This window comes from Panthera tigris, chromosome D2, assembly GCF_018350195.1.
Source record: "Panthera tigris isolate Pti1 chromosome D2, P.tigris_Pti1_mat1.1, whole genome shotgun sequence".
In the NCBI taxonomy this organism is placed as follows: domain Eukaryota; kingdom Metazoa; phylum Chordata; class Mammalia; order Carnivora; family Felidae; genus Panthera; species Panthera tigris.
In genome coordinates, this window is record NC_056670.1 from 40,478,209 (window position 1) to 40,492,626 (window position 14,418).

A 14,418-nucleotide genomic window follows, 5' to 3' on the forward strand; every position below is an offset into this window, starting at 1 on the left:
ATTTGGAAAATATTGTTTCATTGAGTTAAGCAGATCTTCTAAATAAATGGTGGCTCATGATTATACAATATCAATAAAATTATTTTATCGATCTGATCACCATTTACATTGGAAATGTCTTATGTTACCAAATGCTAGTTTTCCAAAATCCCAATTCTCACTTGGTTGCTTTAACTTGATCAGTAGTAACGGTTGATAATCAACATACTCTCAGCTGTTTTCCCTGAAATGACAAATATACCTCATTCTTTTTTGACAAGGTATCTACCAAATATCGTAGTTTGAAAACCTTTTTCTTTCCATCAGCCACTCTGTCAAGTAAAAATAGTGTCCCACGAAAAAGTAGCTAGTTCAGTTTGTAACTCAAAACAACTGCACGAGAACTTTTTTTTAAAACTAAAACAGTTGACAATTTTATCTTCACGTTTCACACAACAAATGAAAGTTGCTTTTTTTGTTTTGTTTTGTTTTTGTTTTTGTCCCACTACTTCCCTACAAAACCTATTCTCTGTTTGATAGGAAGGGAGACAGATTTTCCTTGTCATGCTGTTAGAAAACATCCAGAGTCACAGCATCATGATCTCCTGGTAAAGAACAAGTAAATATATATTTATATATATATTTATTAATATAAAGAGGGCCCCCTCTCTTCTTATCTGTCTGGTCAAGTCATTCCTGGCTGGGTGGGCACCATCATGGGACGGGCGGGAGGTCTCATCATGGGGGTGCCGAGGCATCATTGGCACATGGCCTCCCATAAAAGGCCTCATTCCAGAAGCAGGTCCCACTGGCATCATCCCAGGAGGAGGAGGGCCCATTGTTGGCATCATGGGAGGGCCCCCATAACGGGTGCTAGCATCATACCAGGGCAAGGAGGACCCGCAAGATTTGGGAGATGGGATCATGGCCCCTCCAGGAGGAGAAGCAGAGAATAGAGTAGGAGGCATCTTTTCATGTTGAAATGCCATGCTTGTTTTGTCAATCAAGCTCTGAGCCTGCTCTTCTATCCATTTCTGATAGTAGTCTTTTACATTCTTTGTGTTTCCTGCCGCTTTACTGTGTCTTTCTCACAGACGGAGAGTCATGAGTAAGGTATGTGTTATAGTAAAACTTAGGCATGTTACTCTACAGGCACTGGCCACTCCGTCCCTGCACAAGTATTTTTAAGGCAATAATTGACACTTCGGTATACATCAGAAGAGTTGCGTATGCGTGCGTGCGTGTGTGTGTGTGTGTGTGTACTTCTCATTTCATTACATAGAATATTTTAAAGATGCGTGCTCAAGAGTTGATATTTGATAAAATTAATGATTTTTACTACTACATCAAGGACATCCCTAAATGGAAATGTCCCCCAGCAAAAGGACATAGCAGTGAAGAATATTATTAATATTAATACAAATGAATTTTACTGCCTTGATTTGCAGCGACCAGTTTTATCAGACATTGCTTTTACAGTATCAATGCAAACCTCATAGAATCTCTAAAAGGTTCTCGCAGACCACACTTTGAGAGCTGCTCGTTTGAGCTACTATAACAAATATACCCAAGATTACAGGGGATCAAACAAGACAAAAGGGTATTCATTCTTCTAACTGTTTAGAGCAGTGGTTTTCATCGAGGGGCAAACTTGACCCAAGTATTTGACAACATCTGGGGAAATTTTTGGTTGCCACAACTAGGGAAAAGGGGAGTCACTGGTATGCAGGAACTCAACTAAACTTTCTGTAGTGCCTGGAATACTGTCTCATAACAAATTATTATTCAGCTCAAAGACAGTAGTTCCGAAGTCCAGCAACTCTGGTCTAAAGAGAGGAGGCCAGGCCTGAAAGATAGTTATATGCTCTACAAGGTTAAATAAGGGCAAAGGTTTCTTCTATCTAATGGTTCTGTTATTCCCCAAGGAGTTTTCCTCATTACCAGTCAGACCTGGCTGACCGGAACAACATCTGCTTTCTGCAAGGGGCAAAGATAAGAAGTTGAGGACAAGCAATTGGCTCTTAAGAAAATGATGGGAAAATTGCCCACATCCTTCCAGCTCCTTACAATTCCATTGGCAAGGACTTGGCCAAATGGCCAGGCTGAGACTGTCATGGAGGAGAGGTTTCCATTTAAAAGGGAGGTGCAGAGACTGGTTGCTGGTGAAAATTAGCAATAGCCATCATGATAGGGAAATGCTTTAAAACATTTGAAAGGATGCTAAGAGAAGCTAGTGGCCTTAATCACAGAATAATTTAAAGTTCCTGTGTATATATAATAGGAATGGATTTTTAACATATAGAAAACTGAACATAATCCTTGCAGTGTTTTGTAAACATTGAATTTATGAAAATATATTTTGTCATTCTCTTCTGGAGTCAAATTCATTCCTTGGGGACCTAATCAATTGACTTGCCCATAGGAAGAATGTGTTCTTTGGGAGGTCACCAGCTCCAACCAAATGTAAATAAACTGATATCTGACTTGTTTATGGAACTTATCTTCGGGCTTCATTAAAACCCTGCGTTTCTAACTAGAGAAAGGAAAGGGAGACATTGACTTACTGTCAAAACCAACAAGGTCTGGATGAAGGCCCCTTGAAAGTCTCATTCCTGTGAGCTGGTAAACATTTATAGCTAATTTGAAATGAGATGCTTAATTACATAATTTCATTCCAATTAAGCTGCTAATTAATTGACAGGGCATCTTTGAGTGCTTTACACAGTACAAGTAAAAGGCAGCAGCGTCTTGAGCCTATTACCTGTGACCCTTTGGGAGAGATCAGTAAATAACTATTTAAGAGGTTGGAAACAGAGTTTGTTAAAAATGAAAATAGGAGCCCAGCCCAGGGAGATCCAGGCCCAAGACCACCTCTGGCTTAGGGTCTTTCAGCTGTCTCCCATCAGACCCCCCCCCCTTTTTTTTTGAGAGAGAGAGAGAGAGAGAGTAATGAAAAGAAAAAAAAAAACCACCTCTAAATAAGTATTTATTCTGTGCCCAGCCTTGTGCTAGGAAGTTATACAAGTGATATAAGACATTAAAACGTCCGTCCACTTGCTGTTTTAAGAAATAGGTTGTTTGGGAAGGAGGTAATTAGCTTTACCTTTCTTAACCTCTAATTTACCTTTTCTCTTTCCTGTCTTTCTGCTTCAGCCTCCTAAAACCTCGTCCTGCAGACAGATCAGCCATGTCCAGTTCATCTCTGCAGCTGGAATTAAGTGTTTTAACAGAAAAAGAGAATTCTAGATTGAAATCAGTTTTTTGAAATAAAAGGCATTATTTTACCACTTGCATTCTCCAGCCTTTTGGACTGGAAAGCTATAATGTAGGAATAAACATGTATTCTTACCCATAGCCATGATATACTTGTTCCTTTACTTGCCTGCACTGACGAAGATATTACTGGAATGTGTCTTTTTCATCAGTTAATACAGAAGCAGAAACCTGTGGGGCAGGCATGGTGGCTGTCTAGCTGCTAAATGTTAGTGTTGGCTCAAGGATCTTTCAGAATCATTTCAGCAGATGCTCAAAGGCAGCGTTATCACATCTTTCCATCTTATAATTGGTTTTATTTTAATAAAGAGTAAAATCAGGTCAAGTGCAGATTTGTCTCCCAACCCAAAGAGTTTCATATGCTTTTCACTCTGTATTTTCACCCAATCTGTAACTGGCAGCATGTCTTTATTTTTTAAGTATTTGAAAAGGTGAGTTTCCTCTCAGATACATCAGTTCCTCTGCATATCTTTAGTTCCCTGTCACTGGATAGCAGCAGCAATTTCGTCACATCGTGTCTAAATGTCTATGTGGGCATGAAATTGTTAGGAATCACCTTAGTGAATAACTGACTCAAGAATTCATTGCTTCAAAACAAGATAATTTCTTTAGCAGAAGCATACAGGACCCCAAAGAGATGTAACTCACACACTTATTAAAAACAGATAGTATCTCACTCCTCTCTCCCTCCTGTCCCCACAAACCTCCTTTAAATCCTCACCAATAAAGAGGCACGCAGTGGGAACCAGAGAAGAAGCATCTTTGCTGTCCTTATCTAAGTGATGGTTAACCTCTCCTTCAGTCATAACTAGTGCTGGGATCATCTTGAAAAGCTCTTTCCCATGGGAAGTGAGGCGACCGTGAGCATCCTGGCCTTATATTTCCAGTCCTGGCCACTGAACATCCTGGCATTATATTTCTAGTCCTGACCACTGACAAGGAAGTTAGGCTGTGATACGCTGAGGTCCACTTCCCCCGGTGCCTCAGAATTTTAACCTGAACCCAACAAACCTGCATGGTGTGTGCTCACATGTTTATTATATATCGCAAGTGGAGTGCAGAGTGGACATGTGGGCATGTGATAAGCAGATATCAGGTTGTGGTCATAATTAAACCCTTTCAACTGTATGGGTACTGAAAGGAATACTTAATCAGAAATCAGAGGGGTGACCCATATTTGGATAAACATTTATGGGCTTATGCAATCATATTGTATGTATTATCTATCTATACCTATTACATACAGACTTTCTGGACATTCAAGTCCCTCTTCCAGGAAACTCCAAGACTTTGGAACACTGGACTTCTGGCCTCGTGAACCTGTTGTTTCTTCACATGGTGGACTCCTTTGTAACATGGGCAATCCCATTGATGAGGACATATGAAGGAAAGAGTAACCATTCTGTCAAGCCCTGGTTTGTCCTTATCTTCAGATCATCATAAAGATTTTTCCTGATCTTATTTCCATTAGATCAGAACCCAGCCTAGACTCTCATCCAACAAGTAGACTCAGAGACCTTTTGGTAGGTGCTTACTGTAATTCAGTTTCTTTTTTTAATGTTTATTAATATATTTTGAGAGAGAGAGCACGCGCGTGTCCGTACATGTTCATGTGAGTGCAAGAGGAGCAGAGAAAGAGGGAGAGAGAGAATCCCAAGCAGGCTCCATGCTGTCAGTGCAGAGTCTAATGCGGGGCTCGATCTCAGGAACCCTGAGATCATGACCTGACCCAATATCAAGAGTCGTATGCTTAGCTAAGCCACCCAGGTGCTCCCAGTTTATTTTCATAGATTTAATTTTACTTCTCAATGAATAATATAAATTAACAAATAAAAACAAATTCAGGATGTGGATTTTTTTTAGATCCCAGGTGTTAAGAATTCCTTGGTGTGCCTATGATGGACCTATAAACCATATATGAACTTTCTTGTTACTAAGGTGATCAGTAGAGATAGTGAAATGAACAAAAAATTGGCTTAGCATTCTTAGGTTCTTATTTGCTCTCTTCTTGAGGTGAAACACTTTTAATTGGCTTCTTATGTGCCATTGAGGCATTCTCACCTCTGGATGCTTACATCATGGATATGGAAACTTTATTTATGGTATTTATTAATTTTTAATGGTTATTTTAAATTTCTTGAAACACATTTCAAGATACTTCCAAAATTCATGTTTTGCTATTAATCATCTGTGTCCTGAAACTATTTTGCTAAATGAAATTTCTTAGTATTTGTTTGAGGACACAGGAATTAGATTTAGAGTAGGAAGGATAAAACCCAGGATTCTTTATCATCCTTTTCAAACTAGGAACTGTGGTGCTGGATTTTTCTATGGGCTAGAGGGAGGCCTATTTCCTTGCTGGTTCTCTTACATGCTTGATAGCATTATTATTGAGGTTTACTGGATCCCTGTGGAAGCCCATTGTGAAGGTGGCTGAGTGAGTGTTTTAACTCTAGCACATGCTCCAGTTTATTAAAAGGATCATATTCTGTCATTGGCTCCCCTTTACTTAGATGGCATTCCTGAATGTACATTTTCAGAAATTATTTTGAAGATTGAACATCATAAAAAAAGCTATTTTAGGATATTATGTTCGATTTCCAAAAGCAGTGGAATAATCAAGTGAACTAGTTATTTCCATAATGAAATGGCAAATTTTGGAAATGACTAAATTTTACATAAATATAATAGTTTTGAATGGCCTTGTTCATGGGAAAATAAGAAATTATCTCAAAATGCTAATTAGTGTTGAGACTTCCTCTGACCTTTTATAATTTGTCTCTTGTCTACAGTTTCTTTTATAAATGTGTGTATTTTATTTTATTTTTAAAAGTTCAACTAAGACTATTCCCAAAGGGGGAAGCAATGTAGCATGCATTTCAGAGCAAGTGCTTTGGAATGCACGCCATTGCAGGCTGGGTTCCCCCAGACAAAACCCCTTTGCCCAATAAGGCGCTGGGGGGGTGGGTAAAAATACCTACCTCATGATGTTGCTGAGAGGGTCGCATTCAAACATACTCAGAGACCTTAGTACTTTTGTCTATAAAATAATATTAAGTATCACTTTCATATTATCATTAATAAATGTATTGCTTTCCAAGATGAAGAATAAAAAAAAAAAACCAAATTTGGAACATCTGCATAAGATTAATAGAAAACATTTTTACTATTACGGTTATAACCACCAGTTTTTATCTAAAATAGGTGATTAACGCTCTTTCTTTTAAGCATTTGGTGAAACTTAAGGTATTTTCCCGTATGCAAAGTTGATAATAGTTTTATTTTCTTTTTTAATCATCCAAAGTAGCCAAATTTCTTTGGAATACAGATAAAAAGATATTATTCTTGCTCCCATATGGGTACAGGTATCACTTACTCATTTTTTCCCTGAAATTAAAGAAATGGAAAGTTGGCAGTCACTGGTTTCACTCTTCATTGACAAGTTTTCCACTTACTGTGTAGGACCTTGAACAAATCCTACCTCTCTGTGCTGCTGTACCAGTAAGGGAGCTTTCAGCTGCTAAGTAGATTAAAAAAAACCCTGAAAATGCCTTCAACAATAGCACATCAGAGGCAGAATAGGTCCAGAGTTGCTCTATTCAGTGGCTCACCAACAGTATCTAAGATTTGTCCAGCCATCTGTCCTGCCATCCTCAGTATCTCAGCTTTGTTCTCATTTCCCCATCATGCACACATGTTGGCACTACAGGACCAGGCATTACACACAGATATGACAAACTCTCATAGAGGGACAATGAAAATGTCATTTCTGTCGTATCCTTCATAACACTGAGAAACTCTTTCCCACGAATCCTCACCCCCAGGATTTCCCAGACATGACATTGGTTATAAGTGGGTCACTTGTCACCCCAGCCAGTGACTGGCAAGTGTAGTGCCATTGCTGTAGTTGGCTAAAGCAGAATGAGACCCTCTGATTGGTTAGACTGATCTGGATTTGCCCCTGAACTAGAGACAGTGGGTTCTTCCCTAAAGGCTGGATATATGGATAAAATTTTGTTCAAGAGTAAATGGACTTAGGTGACAGTGCACAGTATCTACTAAAGCCTTGGGAAATACCAATTCTATCTAGGTCACAGTATTTTTTTTTATTTGAATTAATTAAATAATGGCAGTACTTATAACCAGGCCCATGGCTCTCAAATAAACAACAACGCTTTGGGCGTTTAAGGGAGTTTAAGGCTTAGCCAATTATGTTTAAGTATAACCCTAGGCTCTCCTTCACCTGTGCTCCCACTGTTCAGCTAGGGCTCATAGGGTTCATCACTCACTCATTGCCATAGCTCTTACATTGTTGTCTACACTGATGTCCATGATAATCACATTCCAACTCCATGTGATGGTGAAAGGCACAAACTACATGACTTCTAATCCCCTTCCTTGTTTAAATTCTTTAAATTTTCCAGGAGCCATTAATGAGGTAGGGAAAAACACACTATCAAATATCTACACCAGCAAGATTCATTTGATGAAGGGACTCCACAAAAGGCAAGTTTATTCGTGTTGTAAAACTACCATGGCTTCCTTCTTCCTGAACATGTACAAGGAGAACTCAAAAGGCTTCTGGGTTAGCGTGAATGCTTTCTTACCAAACACTCTTTTCCCCCCTTGTTCTGGCCAGTCTGGGGGAAATATGTTATGCAAATGTGATCCACCAAGAAGGATTGATTTGTTGAGGCCTCCACCAGTACCTATTTTCTGAGGCCCTAGGATTTGTTTCCTGGCTGCCTCTGGTCCTGTGGTTGAGGCTTATTGGCAATTCAGTCCTAACACAAGAGCACTTTCCCTTTTTTTTTTTTCTTGGGCTTGATTTCCCATTGCATTTATCTGCTTCCGTCAATGCAAAATACTGAAAGGTTCAAATTGATTTTCCTTCTCGAAACATGAAAGGTCTGTTTTTCAAACTTCAGTATTTCCTTAGGAAATATCTCTGATCAATATGTGCAAGAATTAAAGAGAAACTCCAAACCCCCCCTTCTGATTGTCAGTAACTCAAAGCAACCTGTTTACCCACTTGGATCCTTCCCAGCAGAAAACGTTAACAATTGTAATTATCACCATTATGCAGTATGTTCAATTGTACAATCAATATAATTGCCAAATGGAAATTATACAATAAATATAATTGCTGCTTTACTCCTGTGCAGTATTTCACTGGCACTTCACATTTATTTTGTCCTTTAATTAGTAACAGGTGTAATTACAGGACTGTGTTCAGAGCTGAAGCTGAGTAATTGGCATGAGTGGGCACAGGGTTTGGCTATTGAGAGGGGGCCCGCATGACTCATTCTCTGCTGGGATTGCCTGAGGACACCACACGGCCCACTGAGCAGCCCAAAGTCATGCTGACCTGTGGACGCTTTTGGTATTAACTCTAGGTCAAGGATGCCCTGCAGCCCCTGAGACACGCTGTTTTGCCACCCTTCTCTCTTGACTTCCAGCACCCCGTTGTACCTATTCTTTGTCTATCTAGATGAATGTATTCATTCATTCATTCAACAAGTATTTATTGAACACTGATTTTGTGTCAGGTACTATTCTATGTGTAGGAGATATTCAGGCAAGAGAGCGGCACAAAGCTTACAATCTAGTGAATAAAAGCAGGGACTACACACACACACACACACACACACACAACAAACCAAGAGATAAGAAATTTATAGTGATAAGGGCTAGGAAGATAGACTACTGTAACATAAGAATGTGTTTTGACTAGGTGGTCTTTCCCAGACATGACATTTGACTTGAGGTGTTAATGATGAGGCAGGATGTTTGGGCAGAGGTTGTGGCAACTGCAGAGACTCTCAAGAGGAACAAGCTTAGGAGAAGGTCCATAGTGTTCAGGGGGTGAGGAGGAAAGAGAAAAAAAGAGACAGAGACAGAGAAAATGTGAAGTGGACTGGAAGAAATCGATAGAAATGGTTTAAATCTTAGAGGGTCTTTAAATCATAATAAAGGATTTGATATTCTAAGTGCAATGGGAATCTGGTGGAGAGTTGGTTGCAGTGTAGTGGCACCCCTTGATTTACATCTACCATTCTACCTGCTGTTTAATAAGATACATTATATAGGAGTAAGCATTGAAGGAGAGCAGATGGAGGAAACACCAGGTAGGAGTTGCTGGTTGCTCAGGCAAGAATGGTACCGCTGGAGGTGGAAAGACTATAGTGATTAAAAATATATGTCTTTTGAAAAGTAGAGTTGCCATTGCCTGCTGATGGAGTTGGTGTGAATGATGAGACAAAAGACTGAAATCCTCAATGGCTCTAGGCTTTTGGCTTGGAACTGAGACGGGGAAGTCTGGGGGAAACAAACACACCAGTTTTAAGAGTAGGACAACAAACGGGTTCCAGTTAAAATGCCATTGGACATCCAGGTAGGTAGTTGGATAAACACCCTGAAGGGAGTAGTCATTACTGTAGATCTAAATATGAAACTCAGTAGTATTGAGATGGAATTATTCATGGACCGGGATGCAGTAAACATCAGAGACAGAAGACAGAAGAGGTCCCAGGATTGAACTGTGAGCAGTTGCAACATTTAGAAGTTCCATAAATGAGGAAGAATAAGCCAAAAAAATTCAGAAAGAGCTGCCAGTGAGGTACAAGGAAAACCAGGCAACTCTGGATGCTACTCCATCCAAGAGAGGATAAGAATAGAGGGCTTAACTATGTGAGATACTGCTAACATGCTAAGATGAAAGCAAAAACGTGGTCTTTGGATTTGGCAATGTGGAGGCTGCCATTGACCTTGCCAGAACAAATTTAGTGGAATGACTAGGATGCAAGAATATGTGTGGGTTGAAGATAAAATGTGAGCTGAGGAAATGCAGCCAGCGTGCACATGACTTTTGGGGAGTGCTATGACAAAAAGCAAGAAACCCAGCTGTAGGTGGAGGGGCACCAGGGTCAAAGAAAGGCTGCTGGATATTTTTATATGTGGAAAAGGATGCAGAGTGAGAAATGGATGCTACAAGGTGGGAGGTAAATTTCTATGCGAACAAAGTCCTTGAGTAGATGAGACATGAAATCCAGAATCTAAGTGAAGGGACTGCCTCCAACAGGAACAGAGGCTTGTGTTCCTTGTGATAAGAGGGAAAGCGAGAGTGTGGGCACAGATTCAGGAAGGTCAGTCCATGTGGTAGTGGGAGGACTGTCGCTGCCTCCCAGGAGTTCGTGATCTGAAGGAGAGAGACACATCGTGCACATCTCCCTGCATGAGTCAGAGAGAGGTCTGAATGCAGAGAAGTGAGTGCTGTGGGAGGGCAGCGGTGGGAGGAATTATCCTGTAAAGTTTGATAGAGGAGGTAGTGTTTGGCTTGACTCTTTAATAATACATGTAATTATACACTGTTATTTGACTAAGATACCAACAAATTTTAGGGCACTCTCTCTAGAAGACCCCCTGGTTAAGAGTTCTTTTATCAAGGAAGACCCAGGTTGATCTCTCATTCCCAGTGATATGATCACTAAGATCCTGAGACACTGCAGCCCCTCTCAGGTATCACCGCCTTCTCAGGTGCCCTGTTTTCCCTTGAAAACTTCTTCTCTCCTCAGTCTTTGGCCAAGTTTTAATTATCTTTCAAGGCCAAGTTGAAGTGCTACTTCTTCCAGAAAGCCTTCCCAATTCATCGCCAGTCCCCTTATCAATTTAGGTCAGTTTCCTTCCTGTATGTAAGTGGGGCAGGGAGAAGGATTCCCATCTTGTGGATGTGTCAGGATGGGTGTAGTCCAATCCACGTGGTTGAAAGAGAGGGGCCCATGTAGGAACCACTCCAGAGCTCAGGTGAGAGACAGCTTAGAGCTCCAGAGGGCTCAGTTGAAGGCTGCCAGAATGGGACAGTGTTTGCAATCTTGGAAAAAAAAGTTCTGTTTGTGTTTCCGTGTACAGGTGCAGTAGAGTCTAGCCTTGTACTTGACTTTGGTGAAAGACCATATTTCTGATTATGATCAAATAAAAAGACAATTAAGCATCACAAGGAAAACCCTCAGTTTAGAGGTCAAAACCCACTTGATGGCCAAGTACAGCTCATTTTGGGTTGGACTCAAGGACTATCAGCACCACCTCCACAGCACAGGGATGGAGCTTTGTTATGAGTGTGGTCTCTGTTAGGAGTGTGTACAGGGCAGCACATTTGTCCTCATTATATCTTGAAAATAGAGCCTTAAACCACTGAGAAAGGCTACAGCTCTTTACCTGAATATGGCGGCAGGATAATGCTTCCTCCCTGACTCGCCACGAGATGCCCATGTCTTAATCCTCAGAACCTATGAATATGTCATGTTGCATAGCAAGAGGTAATGAGGTAATTAAAGTTGCTTGGTAATCCCCTGTTACTGAATGGAGACGTTTTCCTTGATTTTGCCTGGGACCATTGCAGTCACAAAGGTCCTTCAAACTGGAAGAGGGAAGCAAGAAAGTCTATGTCAGAGGGATACAACCTGAAAAGGACTTGACCAGCTGTTGTTGGCTTTGAAGATGGAAAGCAGCCATACACTAAGGAATGCAGGCTGCCTCTAGAAACTGAAAAAAGCAAGAAAAGAGATATGACCCTAGAGCCTCCAGAAGGGACACAGTTCTGCCGACACCTTGATTTTGGTTCAATGAGACCTGCTGTGGATTTGTGACTTGCAGGATTATTAAGATAATAAATCTATGTGTTTTAAACCACCAGGTTTATGGTGACTTGTTATAGCAGCAATTGGAAATTAAGGCACACTGTGGTGAGCCTCTATGCCTGAATCTGAAAATGCATGGAAAACCCATGTAGAGTACCAGAGTGTAAGTAGATGACAAGGTGAAAAACCCAGGAGTCATATAGAAAATGTTTTGCATTATTATAATAGCACCCTTCCAAGTAAGCCAGTACTGAACACTTAGCAGTTTTAAAACATAAGGCCCCAGAGACGGTTTCCTCGGCTTGACAATGGGGGTAGTAACAAATTCATACGTTGTGGAGGAGATGGGAATAAGATGATGTACTCGAAGCAATTTGGTGAACTCTCATTTTCCCCTCAAATCTCTGGGAGAATTTTGACCAACTTATGTGGTATTAGAATGCATACTGGCCCGAGAGACAGAAGACCTGGGTTCATGTCTCAGCTTCACCCTCTGTGAACTTCCGTAACCCATTTAGCCTTTTTGGAGGCTTGGTTATGTCATTGGTAAAATACAGATATTACGGCCTATTCATCTATGCTAAAAGATAATGATAAATATAGCAGGTGTACTTTATACATCATGAAACACTGCACATGCAAAGAATTATCATTATTAGTGATAAATGTCACTGTGCCTTGGCCTTATTCTTGGTCGACGTATGGTCAGATTCCTTCTGACCATTTAGAAGATCAAATGTTACTCTTTTCTAAATGAGCTACAGTGAGTGGGTGATAAGAGGGTGAAGAGCAGGTGTGAATTTGTCCATAGAATCAGAGGTCCTTTCTCCAGCCACTGGGTCCAGAAATCATTCCCTCTCTGGACTGAGTTGTCCAGGTTTTAAGACAACCCCAGCAGTTTTTAGTAGAAAGGTTCTTGAGAATCATTCTTCCGTATTTTGATTGATTTCTGGACAAGTTCATTCAGCTCTGTGACTCAGGGTTCCATACCCAATTCCCTGAGCTGTACAGTAAATAGAAATAGACGTCAAAAGTTCCTGGGTGTCAAAGAATGCATCTTACACTAATGTAAGGAAATTCTGTCCATCTTGAAAAGGGGGCCTTGAATCCAGAAGTAAAGACGGCAGTGGCCTACTTGACTTCACCAAACTTCAGGGAGGCAGAAACAATTTTGCCTTCACAATTTTGCACAGCAGCGACCACATAGTAAATGCTCAGTGAATGAGTGAATGTGTCTTTTTCTATTATATAAAGGAAATCTGCCCTTTTAAAAAAAAATATATGGGTCTTCTTCTTTTCAAGGAACTTGGTGAGTTCAGTGAGTCAGCTTGGCTCTTTGAGTTTTCTTTTCTGTGATAAGAAGGCTCCAGAGTGCTTTCTGTGTGGAACTATGTGCCAGGCACACAGCCCTCCTACACAAGACCAAAAATTATTCTGCAAAGAAGGAAAATATGTAAAATTTGGTTTTATATATAAAGTGCTGGGAATAGTGTGCGGAACACAGTACCATGTATTTGCTGTTTTTATTATTCTCTATGATCTTGTGTGGGCTTATTCAAGTTCTGATTGATAATTTTACTATAAAGCCATGTTCTGAATACGTTCTTTTTTCCCCAAAAGGTTATGCCATGCTTATAATCAGAAGGAAAGTATATTATCCTAGATAAACAACACTGGATCCAAAAGCCTCAGGAAGGACCATTAATATTCATCTAAGATAATACTAGAAAAAGAAAGGTTGTTCTAGAACTTAATTCCTGATAATTTGAGAAGCAAAAAGATGTTATTGAGATCTTTAGAGTGTTCATGTTTTCCTTTTTAGAAAAAAAAAAGTCTCTAATTCTTTACTCCTCAAATGTGCAATTATTATAAGCAAAGCAAAAGTAATAACTAAACTGTTCATTGATATAACCGCTTTGTTTAAATTGCTCTTGAAATCTTAAAGTATTATTCATAATATTAAATTGATGTAGTTTGATCAAAAGAGAGGACATTTAATTAAAAATATGTAAAGCATCTAGAGTTGAAAATCAATGAATATTTTGTACACAGTAACTGATGTTACCTTATGAAAATAAAATCTTACCTACTTGTTCCATTAAAAGCCTCTGCTTCTAATCACTTAGCTATCACTAGGCTATCACTTCGCTCTCACTTCATATTCATTGAAAATATGGGACAGGAAATCCTGAAAACATTAGCTGAAGAAACACACAGCTTATCTGGCTACTTTCATGATTTTTCAGATGCAATATGGAAGAAAAAGATATATAAAAGCTATTTCCCAGGGGTTGCAGATCAAACAAAGGGCAGATTTTTATCTTTCCAATAGTTCCTAGGGGGAAAAACAAAATAAAAGACGGTTTAGAAAAAGAGAATAACATTTGTAATTCTTGGCTCTCTTATGAGTAAGAAAGTAGAGAAATTCTTGACAGATAGGTAACAATACCACATGTGCTCTTAATACTGGGATGTATTTCCAGTGTGCAGTTCAGATAAACAGAGGAGATTTTAAAACCTCAAACTTCTT

The 14,418-nt window shown here is 39.8% G+C and overlaps 1 protein-coding gene and 1 pseudogene across 4 annotated transcripts in view; one reads left to right on the forward strand and one right to left on the reverse strand.

Annotated features, from left to right (window-relative positions):
* NRG3 (neuregulin 3) overlaps positions 1-14,418 on the forward strand; it is a 1,045,385-nt gene that overhangs the window by 299,859 nt on the left and 731,108 nt on the right. The window lies entirely within an intron of this gene.
* LOC102963727 lies at positions 653-1,119 on the reverse strand (annotated as a pseudogene).